The 13,329-nt window shown below is 35.3% G+C and overlaps 1 pseudogene; it reads left to right on the forward strand.

Annotated features, from left to right (window-relative positions):
* The first annotated feature begins 5,879 nt into the window (after nucleotides 1-5,879).
* Nucleotides 5,880-9,857, forward strand: LOC140236013 (uncharacterized; annotated as a pseudogene).
* Nucleotides 9,858-13,329: the final 3,472 nt, after the last annotated feature.

A 13,329-nucleotide genomic window follows, 5' to 3' on the forward strand; every position in this document is an offset into this window, starting at 1 on the left:
GCAATTGACTGAATGATATTTGAAAATGTCAGGGATAATGCCATCAAAGGAAAAAACGCGATATTCCTTGATTTGAATTCCGTTATATCGAAATGTAAATGAACACATTCATTTCCTCCATTCTTTTGTTTTGTCCGTTATTGCTCTGGTTGCAATCAGGATTAAATTAGGTATAATAAACGATCATTTTGTATTGGTAGTTTCTATTTTGCTACAAGATTTATTTCTGACCAGTGAAATTTTAAAGGGGAAGGCTAGTAACTGATCAGTGGGAATCAGTGGAAATGCTGGGAGATGATTGTTCCAAGCCTTATGGGATTCATTCAAGAGTTCATTGTATATCTATTGTTGTGTGAAAATGATTTGCTTCAGAATGGTCTCATATTCAAGTAATGTGCAGTTTAATGCTTCCAGGTTAGCGTCCCTGGTCAGTGACGGAGCATTAATCTGCACATTACTTGAGTATGAGACCGTTCTGAAGCAAATCATTTTCACACAATAGATATACAATGAACTCTTGAATGAATCCCATAAGGATTGGAACAATCTAAATCATCTCCCAGCGTTTCCACTGATTCCCACTGATCAGTTACTAGCCTTCCCCTTTAAACTGTAATTAAAGGCTTAGGTAGATTTGTACCATTTTACCATAGGTTTTGTGTAATCATGTGACAGCATGAGTATGTTACTTGTAGCGATAAAATCATGATAATTTCAAGCACACGATTGCCTTGTCATATTAATGCTAATCATGAAGAGAATAAAACCGGTATATCGCACTAAGAAACTCCAATTGCTTCCATGTGGTTTGAAGTCTCTATCGTATGAGTATATTAGAGACGAGATTGCCATTGTAAGCCGCTTCCACTTATTCTGCCAATGCTCATGTGGTTGAGAGAAAAATAGTATGATAGACATGCGATTGCATCATGACGAGTATGTTCAGTTATCCGGGTATGAAATTCCAGAGTGGATGAAAGTTCACGAAGTTATCAAACGAAAAAATCCGAGGTGATCGGCATACGCAACAGATATTTGCAGACGCAAGGACGATATATCTTTTAACGGACCATCCTATTTCTAAAAATGAACAGCCAGAGAAGAAGTGTGACAGAAAACAGAATGAAAGAAAGGATGATAATTTTATGCTTTCCAGTTTATTTTCAAACTTTTCTTATTCAATTACATAGCCTTGTAGTTCAATTTCGTCCCGAGAAATCTAGAATATGCCAATACTAGTTTCAAATTCGTCTTTCGTCAATGATTTTCGAACAAAGTCTATTCAATTTAGTCACTTGTCACACATTCTCGTCATTAACAATTCAAATTCGTCCTTCACACTCGCTACAAAAATCAGAAACTATTTCGTCTTCTAGCGATCATTTCCGCCAAATTTCCTTTCAAATTCATCTGATATATTTTTCTGTTGTGTTTTCGTAGTTATTTCACTTTTCCTGCAAACATTCACTTTTTCAAGATCTAGGAGTACATGCAACATAAACGCACATTCATCACACCCCACACATAAAAAGACAGACAGACACTCACAAACACACACACACACACACACACACGTAGGCACATACGATTAAAGATAATTTCATTTTACACGTGTAGAGTTTAAATGTCTTTTAGGATTCTTTTTACATTAAAACGGGCTGAAATTCTACGCATGAAAATTTGACCGTAGAGTTTAAATGTGTCAATGCTTTTACATTGAATAGAGCTTAAAGATAGAGAGGCAGACAGAAAGAGAGAGAGAGAGAGAAAAAGTAAACAGAAGGAGACGAGAAGAGGGAGTAATTAGGAGACTAAAGGAAGAAGTTAACTGAATAGAATTAAACTGAATACAATGTATACATGGCACGTATTCAGTTCAGTCGTAATGAATCTAACCTGGCACAAAACATTTTATCAGTTTGGTTTATTGGATTGTGTATTTCTCGTGTGGACGCAGCGAAACACTTTCGTACGTTCTGAAAAGTCATTTGGTGTTAACAAATTGAGGCATTCTGCATTTCTATCTTCCTTCTTGACTGGCTATGTTATCAAATCAAATAAATTAACATGAATTATCTGAGGATATTTACAAGTAATCAAAAATCGGCAAATTCTTTCGTTGACGTGCATATATGACACATATTATATTCATAGCACTAATAACGAAGCATAAATACACACACACACACACACACACATATATAATATGTATATATATATATATATATATATATATATATATACACACAGCAAAAAAGAAAGTAAACACTTTTTCAAGTTTATATTTCTCAATTCAATTCAATTCAATTCATTTTATTTCCATACTTCTCATTTGTGGACATTATAACAGAAATCAAACAAGTTCTTTCACCTTGTAAACAATGTGCAAAACACAACAATATACATGGTGATAACACAGTAATTATATGTAATAACTAGTCAAATTCGAAATCGAGATGGGGTTGATCAAAGAAAAGTATGGCGGGACCTACATGAAAGTAAGCTTGTTTGGCTATAAGCCCCGAGTAATCAGTGTTTGTGAAAAAGAAACGGAGAACGGATAGTAGATAAGACCAGATGATGTAAGAGTGCCAAATAAGAAAAACAAAACAAAACAAAAACAAAACTAAAATTTGAACTATTACTGTGACCGAGATATCATTGGTTTCAGTAGGACAACATGATTTGCATAATCATAAAGCCTACTTAGGTATATACATAATGTACACTATAAACTGTTGTTGCATTAAATGCTATCGCCAGGATATTATCAGTAAGACACAAGAAGTAACATGTACAGCTATCAAGCCATTTGGTGTCCGCCGTCAAGCTCTGTATAGAAAGCTAGAGAGAGAAAGAGGGAAAGAGGAGGATAGGGAAGCGAAGTAGAATGTAGAATTGATAATGATGAATTCGGAGAGCCTGACAGCAAGACCTTAAAATGGAATCTGCAGCGTGTTGACAAGAATGTTTGATCGGACAATAACATACCACAATATTACATAAGACATTACAATTATTCCGTTTCTGCAAGATATGCACTCAATAAAGACTCTTTTAATTTGCGTTTAAAGGAATATAAAGACAAGCAGCTTGTTATTTCGGGGGAGAGGTCATTCCAATATCTAGGGCCCGTATACATTATCGGTTTTTTAGCGAAAATTGTTCGAGTACGTGGAAGGTGAAATGCGTCACTTTGGCGGGTAGGATAATTATGAATCAAATAGTTTTTCCTGAACATGCGAGTGAAAACATCCGGTAACTCCTTGGCAGAAAATTTATACATAAATATGCCGACGTTGTAACTAAATAAATCTGATGTTTTCAGTATCTTATTTTGAAAAATAAATCATTCGTGTGGGACAAATATCCAACATGGTTGATATTTCTGATGGCGCGTTTTTGAACACGGAACAGTATGTCAAGAAGATTTGTAGGTGCATTCCCCCAAACAAGAATACCGTAATTAAGGTACGGAGTAATCAATGTAGAATAAAGATTAAGCAGGATTTGACTTGGAAAAACATTCTTCAGTTTATTAAGAACACCCGTATTTTTGGAAAGAATATTACTTAAATAACTGACGTGGGATTTCCAAGACAAATCACTGTCAATAAAAAGCCCTAGAAATTTTATACTACTAACTTGATTTAATTCAGTTTCATTAAATTTAATGTTACAAGGAAGGGTTTTAAGACTGTTGCTAAAAAGCATACAATGAGTTTTATCGACATTAAGTGACAATTTATTGGCGTATATCCAAGATTGCACAGATTTAAGTTCTTTATTCATTGTGTTAACAAGAGTATAAGGATCTCTGTGTGTAAAAAACAGATTGGAGTCGTCAGCAAAACATATAAAGGAAAGAATTGGCGAGGAACTGGGAAGATCGTTAATGTACAAAATAAACAATAGTGGGCCTAGGAGCCCTGTGGAACATCACATGAAATTAACTTTAACTGAGAATCAAGACCATTTATACACACACTCATATTCTCATAGAATATTTGGCTAAAAGTTAATAGATTATGTACCATATTGAAGGTAAGTTAATTGGCTATCAGCCTAGTAGGTCAATAAAAAGGGAAACTTTACGCATGAGTGAACATCTTTGTTTTTCTCTTCCAAGGCACAAAAGCAAAAATTGCAAAATTGAACAAGTTGTTTTTCATGAGCAAGTGCTCTTCCATATAACAATAAGAACAAAATACAAATTTAACACTATTAGATACATGAATTCAGTTGCAAAAATAAACCTTTGATCTCTATCATATCTTTGAAGCCCAAAATAGCAATAAAGGCCAAAAAATAAGGGAGAAAAATGAAGAATCTTAGGTCAAACCCATATTCCAATGAAATAATAGAAGAAGCAATATTAACAGAAATGGTAGAAATTTCAATTTGTTTTCAAATTAGGACAATTGCAAATAATATTTGGTTCTTAAATTTATCTCATGAATCCTTACATTACTAAATAAGAAGAGTAAAATAAAGAAATTATGTTAATCATCTTTATGCCACTGCTTCCTATGTCGTTTGAAGTTTAAGCTGACAGAAAATTCATTTTCCCTCCTTTAGTTTCCCGTTTTCTTTTTGTTTGAAGTTATAAAGAGATACAGAGAACAAAAACGTGTTTTTGCTATTTCATTCTTTTCTCTCATTGTGTTAAACTGGCTTTTTGTTGTTATTGTGATCGTGAAGGGCATTGCCAAATGAAAGACAACCTATCAAATTTTGCATTTTTTACTTTTGTGCCTTGGAGGGCAGAAATGAATATGTTCACTCATGCGTAAAGTTTACTTGTTTATTAACCTACTAACCTGATAGCCAATTAGATTACCTTTAATATGCTATAAAATGCATTGATTTTCACCAAAATCTTCTATGAAAAATGTGATCTCAAAAAAGTGTTTACTTTCTTTTTTTTTGCTGTATATATATATATATATATATATATATGTGTGTGTGTGTGTGTTACGAAAAGATATAGTTGTATTCATTTATTATGAAGATAATTATAGAGATGAACACGAAAATTCTGTCTTTTCCTATACATCTGCAAAGAAAATTTTAAGGGATTGTAACCCAAATGCATTTATTAAATCATAGATAAATCATATTTGTTTAATTGTAGTTTTTGTTAATGTTAATGTATTATCATGTGGACTGGGTTTGGAGGGTTGTACACAGTATGTGTTGAAGTACGCAGGCTCTCATGCGCTGAGAGTAGCATTAATGATAGATACGGCGCATTATAAATGTACTTTATTATTATTATTATTATTATTAATCGGTGACTTGCATACTGTTTCCTTGGAACGTTTTGATATATTTAAGCTAAACAAATCACATATTTTTTAAAGTAAGATGAGAATTCTGAGAGCATGGAAATAGCGAAACAATCAATTTGATGTTAGGCGGCTAAAGCATTTCTTTATAGTGTCGGGTCAAAGTTAGGTATTTGGTACAAATAGATAATGAATTTGAATGCTTGACGAACGTTGGATCAGTCAAAATGCTGTTTGGTGTATAGCAGCTCCAAGGTTAACCCGGCCAGAGGAAAAATATAACTGCGTTTGGGGCTAATAAAGGGTGGACCACTGTTCTATTACATGAAGGATTATATATGATATTTAACTATGAAAATATAAAAAAAAAGTTGCAGTTCCGTCGAGTAAAGCAGAGAAAGTACAAAATATGATATGAATAAACTATTCACCTCGATTTCCTAAACTCCCTCATTCTGCCTTGATTTAGAGCTTCCATCAAAAGATGTGATAAACATCAAGTTTCACGATCAACCGGACCCTGACGTCAAGCCTGGTCTTATCATTGAGTGTCACGTGACTCCTCACGACCAATCATCTCCACCCATCACAATGTATGAGATAAACGTTAATGGCGTCGTCCTCTCCAGATCGTCTTCACCTCACACTCGTCTTTTTCCTCTTCCCCGATGGTGTGTGGACGTGTCGTGCAAAGGAAGCAACGGACTCAGAAATACAACGACAACATATATTTACTGTCCAAAACGTAACTATTTTTGGTCTGTTTGTAAGAGCTATTCATTATTTGAATGCATCTTTGGTGCAATATTAAAAGTTTACAGTAGAAAAGTGCAGAAAATTGTGTCCAGGAACTGATCGGATATGAGCGATTGCTAGAGTATGAATCATGCATTCGAAATGTTATTCCGTAGCCTTTTCTGTCTGTGAAAGTTTGTCAGGAAAGACACAGAATTTTGTGGTGTCGTTGATAATACCAGGAAGGTGAGACCTCCCTGATATTACTATGATTTTTCACGCTTTAGTGCTAAGTATTGTCTAAAATATTTCGATATAATGATACAAATATCTTACAAATCCTTCACTTTATTGATCACCATACATGGATAGATGCAACTACAGCAGACGCCCTGTCAGTTATTAGACTTCAGGAACAACAGGACGCCAACCATCCAGGAGGAAACCTTTTGGTCACGTGTCAACTGGAACCACGTGTTCAGCCTTACCCTCCTATCCATGCATTCGTCATAAAGGTAGACCAGGATATAGTTTCGTCGTCAGAGGTCCCTTCTTTATCATAGCACCTCGTCCAGACAGGTGTAAACGCGTGACTTGCCTTGGTCAAAATGGAGTTGGCTCTACATCGGTTGAAAAGACATACTGTCCTACAGATGAAGGTAAGCACTGGGTCAGCCTTATATTCACTATTATAAGATTAAAAGTGGTTGGAATGAACAAAGGAACAATTAGCCGACATTCTCATCACCACAATTATTACGAGTATTTTGCAAATCTTCGTTGATTCGGCGAGGTGCGTAAATGTTAAACCGGCAGTGGCAGTTTCTGTATGCTAATAAAAGTGTATTTTATTAAAATGATAATTATAAGGTCAATGCAGGTTGTTCTCCGTCGTTTACCCACAACCCTGACGAGCATAACTCGTCTAGACGTCTGTTTACAGTACTATCATGACTATCCAAGCTTCATGGTTTTAAGAGATCATTGCATTTTTGCTGAGATTCAAAAAAGCAAACAAAAAGAATACAAAATTTAAAAGACTATGAACAGATTATATTCAACGTACAGTGTAGAGCCGCATGTGTATCAATCACGCGCCAATATCATTTATTCTTTAAGTACCAGATGCTATGTAAACAGAATAAACTCCATCCTGACTCATGGTCAGTAGAGGAAAGACGAACTCCCAATCACGTGCCCTACTGACCAATGGAGAAAAAGCAAGCATTTAATGACTTTTTGAGGTAACATAGGCCTCCAAAGTGTGTGCGACTACCAATGCTTTCCATGTTGAAGTGACTTTTCGTAGAAAATACCATGCAAAGAATAGTGACTAACGAATGCATTTAAAGTCATCAAAACTAATTAAATACTGTGATTTGTGTTGTTGATGTTAATTCATATTTTACCTCTTTCTTGTTTTTTTTTATTACAGACAGCGTAATTGAAATCAAAGTCTCTGAGCTTCTGGGCGATGATAATGACGTAATGTTCGCGGTGTCGTGTCACGTGCCTAGAGAGTACCAACCACAGGCAGACTTCCACTCATACGTCATCACAGTGAATAATGTCACGTGGTCCACTTATGGTTCCACACCGATCACTATCAAACCAGTACTCAATCGCTGCACCATTATTACCTGTGAGGTCATGAATGCCTATGGCTTTATTGCAGGCTCGAAGACGCTGTGTCATACATGTAACAAACCCACGGCGGATAGACGTGCCTTCACATATTCCTGTGGTACACTGCACTTCCATTTAACAATACAAGGAACACGGTCATAGCAAAATTTCGTTACAGCGAAGTAAAAGCTCAGTTCAGGAAATTACCATCATTAAAGTCTATGGTGCAAGAATACAACGAACACGATTATAAAGAAATTCTCGTTGTAACGAAGTCATTTCAGAGTGCCATTGGTAAATAAAAACAAGAGAAAGATGAACCACTATAACGAAAGGCGGATTGCTTACAAAATGACAAAGTGGAAGAAACATTTTGAATACAGAGCGTCTCTGCATTGTCTCTGCTTTACATTTCAGTGTGATTAAAAAAGAAATGAATTGCCCAATTCGGTCACTGTGCTACAAACTGTTTTCGAGAACTCGTGTTATAATTTGTTCTGACGGTTCATTTTTTCAAAAATTCCATACACATACATCCGAAAATGAAATGGATTTCTTTATTACTACAAATTGAGGCGTTGTTCCGATGGTTCGTCAATCAGAAATTGAAATAACGTTAGTTATTCTGAATATTCGAGATTTCGAGTATGGAAAACTGTTCGTTTATCCGGAAGAGAAAAAAAAAGATTAGTAACAAACAAACCTTTGGCAATACAAACCTTATCTCATTTTCGGACTAAGGAATCTCTGGAATGACGAACCTTATTACTTCTTCTGCGTTACGAACCTTTCGGAATAACGAGCCTTGTTTCATTTTGTCCATTACAAACCTTCGAAATGATGACTCTTGGGAATAGCGAACCCTTGGAATAACGAGCTTCCGTAATATCGAACCATAGGAATAACGAGCTTCCGTAATATCGAACTATAGGAATAACGAAAGTTTGGAAGAATGAACTGTAGCCGAATCTTAAGCACCAGTTTTCAGAAGTGCCTATCCAAACTAAGCACGGAAGTTCAAACAACTTTATGCTTAAACTTTACTGCTAACATTAAGACGAAATTATCTAGGTACCATCGCATTTAAAATTGATGAGTATTTAATAAATAACATAAATTTGCGAATGGTATTAGTGTTCTCATCTTGTACTATATTTTGTTCAGTTATAACGAAATTTTCAATATAACAAAATAAAACTGCCGGTCGCGAGAACTTTTTTTTTTTTTATATCGGGAGTACACTGTATTTGCTTCGCCGCGTACGCCATTTGTGCCACTCTGTATTCATACATGTAGGTTACTCTTTCGAGCTTGTTTTATTTTCAGTTTTGTTTTTTGTTTCATTTTTTTTTTTGGGGGGGGGGGGGCTGTGTTATAAGGTGTTTGTTTTGTATCATTTTTTTTTCTCTCTTTTTGTCCATCCTTTTCCCAATATCAGTTATCACAAAGATCCCAACACATCACACCAACACAGCTAAAGTTGTGACGCATTGACGTTATTCTTATCCCGGTGGGTGTCTTTCGATTGATATAAAACATTCACAGATCGACACGTAGATGGGTTGCAAGCTTTCATCGATACAAAACAAAAAAATAGAAAATAGACTACTGTTGGAAATGTTGACGTGAGCTGTCTGATAAATTATGTGAGTAGTTGCGTGCTTATAATCATAATGTTTATCCTGAATTCAAATGGCACTTGTCTTTGTTGTCTCCCAACAGATACGTTTTGTCCGGAGATGCACACTGTAGAAGGAGTGTTACACCAGGAATCCACCACTGCAGTATTGTTAACAATCGCCTTCATCTTATCAGTGGCTGTGTGTGTTGCTGCAGTTATCAGGCGAAAACAACTCTCTTCTCCCACCGAGGTGATTGTAGTTGATATAACATTATACAGGTATATTCCCTTTTATTTTTTCCAAGACGGATGATGTAATGTCTTTTGAAATTTGTTGTGAAATGATATTTTTTTCCATAACTACTATAAACCAGATATCATTCAGTGGATGTGACATACACCGTCTTCTTCCTTTAGGTCGAATAATGGCACGCTGAATGTTTATCAAATTCAAGTACTTACAACACTGGCCATATCAAGGCTAATTTCTCTTAAAAATGTAGATTAAGCGCGTCAATACATCAGCAATTAACATCTTTATCTTGGTTTCTTCTTTTCAGCTATCAATCACAGACTATGCATCATAATCGAAGGTAAGTATGACTGGGGAATTACTTGTACAAACATTTGGAAACCTTGCTTACGAAAAAAAAAAGGCATTGAATAAAAGTGTAATTTCTACCTGTATACGGTCATAATTATGAACGCACGTAATAAGTTTCCTTTTTTTTATCTACTTTTTTATTCTATGTCTCAACCAGGCGGCAGGTACCTGAAATAGAACACAGCGAATACAGACACTACCCACTACAAGAAACCCTGGAGGATCCAGATCATGCACATAGATATCTTGCACTATATGGCTTGTGGATTCAGTATAGAGCAAAGAGGACGTTCGGAAGGGTCGGAGCTACAATTATTGGAATTATGATAACGCAGTTCTACCCCAGCCTCGATGCTGACCAGCGACAATCGTTTAGCACGTAAACCTAGTCAAGAAACTTTAGAAGTATCAAAACCACATCCAAGAAGCACCTTCACAGATATCAGCAGGAAGGTGCAATGAATCGTAAATAAGTGTATTGCTAATTCCGTAAGAATTCTTAAGTTAGAGTTTATTCAGTATTATGATTTGTTGTAGTCTAAAATGTGTGAGTGATTTTAATTTTTGTGCTAATGGCAATGGTGACGCTGTCTCCTTAACGACTGTGTAGTCATGGCTGCTTGGTTTTAGACACGTATAATGGGGAAGACAGATTAAAATGCTACAAATATCTTCCCCGACACACAATGACTTTGATTTTTCTCAAAGGCTCAGATTTATGTAGCTGTGGATATTGCTCGTGTACATTACTCGGGCGACTATCGCATTAGCATGGACTCGGCACGTACTGCGTGCATCTATAGTCCATGGGCAAGGCCAGAAATTGGTAGCACCTGAGGTGGCAAATCCTGTGTGGTGTCATTTTTTTTTTTGGGGGGGGGGGGGGGGGGAGGGGGGGGGCGTAGATATGCTTATTGAGCCATGATAGCATTTCTAAATGAGTAGCTTAGTCATGATATAAGCACTTTTAACCAATTTGGGCTCGTTTTTATATCTCTATACTGCTGAATCGAGACTAATTGCCATACAACAAAGATCCTTGTCCCCAGGTGTTCTGCTGTAAAGGCTGTGTGCTTTAGTCTTTATTCATGACAGCGAAGGCAATAAAACAGTTATTATCCAAAGGTTAGGAAACAGTGTATATCCCTGTCTCTTAAAACAAAACAAAAGAAAGAAAATTAAAACAATTCCTTCTAATGAAAATATTGCCGCATTTTGATATCTCCACGTTATTCAATTTCGCTTTATCCAGCCAACAACGAAAGATAATGCAAATACATTGTACACTACAATAGGACTTACATTATGATAAGTAAATAGAATAAATATAGTGACGTGAAAAGATTGATCTACTGAAAAACAAGGCTTGTGAAGGGTGGATCACTCAAAAAAAAAACACAATATTGCACCAATATCGTATCTATATTTAGCTATTCAGAATAAGTTGTTTTTTTTTTGTTTGTTTGTTTGTTTTTTTTTTTTTTTTTTTTTTTAGTAACGGACGTTCATCATCAGATGCATTGTTACTCCAAACACAGAGAGTAAAACAGGATTGGGGTGATCGTGCTTTTTCCGTTTTGGGACATAATTTTGGAATCAGTTACCTATTCAGTTAACGCAACTGTCATCTACAGAAACATTAAAATCCAAACTTAAAACGTATCTGTTCCTCTCACACTCCATGAGGACTATACTTGTTGTCTGTTATGTTCGGAACGATTGTATTCTTTATCTGGTATATGTTTGTTTGCTGTTTGCCCTTTTGTTCTCTGCTGACATGTTTGAACATGTATATGCATATGACGAGTTTGTTCGCAAAAACCGATAAGTTCATATTTGCCAAATGGAGATATTTGCGATTAAAGGTCAAGAAAAATAAAGAGAATAATAAGGAAATTTTGGCTTCTTTTGACCGTAACTTCAAAAATGTACTTTTATATGTAGTGACCAATATTTTATTTTGTACTTTATGACAGAGACAGCACTTCAAAATCTTCAAAAATGGACTTATCGGTACACTCTTCATATATACATGTGTACATCTATCTTTTCATTTTTGCCATGAGCACTGAAAGGTTTACCTGGCGCTATATAAGTGTCCACTATTATTATCATTATTATCATTACATGTTGAGGGTAATATAGAAAAACAGCATAGACTGTGTTTTTTTTTTAATTCTGAGGACATCCAAACTTTAGATATGGTAAATGTGACAGTCCTATATTCTTTTGAGCAGTGTTTACCAGAATATCATTGTTGATCAGGCAAAAAAAAATAAATAAATAAACAGAAACAGAAAGAATTGGCACATAATCAAAAGACGCAGTATTGTATAGCAGAATTAGGAACACAAGTACAGTACAATAATATGAAGGTCAGAGAGAAAAAAGAAGGACCAGAAAAGCAAAAAAGAGAGATCTGACGACACGCAACTCCATCGCCAGCTATAGGACAAGTAGAAGTACGAATGGCATGTATTGGAGTTGTCCTCGGGATAAGACGAGGTTGTTACATTTCACTGTGTGTTTGGTTTATATTATTTGCCAAATATCATAATTCAATAATGTCTTTAGAAAATAGGTTAAATGTTTCACAGCTATTTCGAGGACCACATTTGCTGTATCAAGTGAATATAGAACTTTATGTTAATCCTAGTTAGACTTTCTCGAGAATGGATAAGTGAAGTAATAGTAAATGTGCTTTATGATACAGGTTTTTCGGCTAATTTCATTGTTTTGTCATTCAATTTCATATTAGACTGAGCATTCAATGTTGCTACATTTGCTCAGGCATCAAAATTTCGTAATTCAAAACCGTTTGTCATCGTTCTAATCAACTACTTAAACCGATTTGCGGACTCTAAATCACTGACGGCAGAATGCGCGTACATTTTCGGCAAAGGTTATTCAACTCCTTCTGCACCTGTCCCCAATTCTTTCCGAGTATTCAATTTCGCATATGAATTGAAAAAATATCATAAAAGAGTATTCAAATTAAACCTATCCATTAAAAAAGTACATGACTTGAATTTTCATTGAATGTTGAAAAGTCCACACGTCGATTACACATAAGTATGTTAAATGAATATCACAAATAGGGAATTTGATTATCCGCATCAAAGTGAAGATGTCAATTGAGATTATAAACACAATATGAAGTTCATAATGCAATTACAGATGAATATTAGAGATAAGAAATCTATGAAGAACATGTAATGGGATTATTTTATACTGCAGTTGACATGACGTTTTTGGCAAGAGAAAAAATGGATATTCAAAACAACTATTGCTGATCATGATAATGAAATCTAAGATGAAAAGTAAAAGAAACAGTCAATAAAAAGTACTTGGACATAATCACTCTTGCTAATCATGCTTATTGATATATTAGATACAGTGTATCTTGTACTACGACAGTCGCTTGCTCAAAAGCGAAATCAAAAGAACTTTTAAAC

Source organism: Diadema setosum, chromosome 12 (assembly GCF_964275005.1).
Source record: "Diadema setosum chromosome 12, eeDiaSeto1, whole genome shotgun sequence".
Classification (NCBI taxonomy): domain Eukaryota; kingdom Metazoa; phylum Echinodermata; class Echinoidea; order Diadematoida; family Diadematidae; genus Diadema; species Diadema setosum.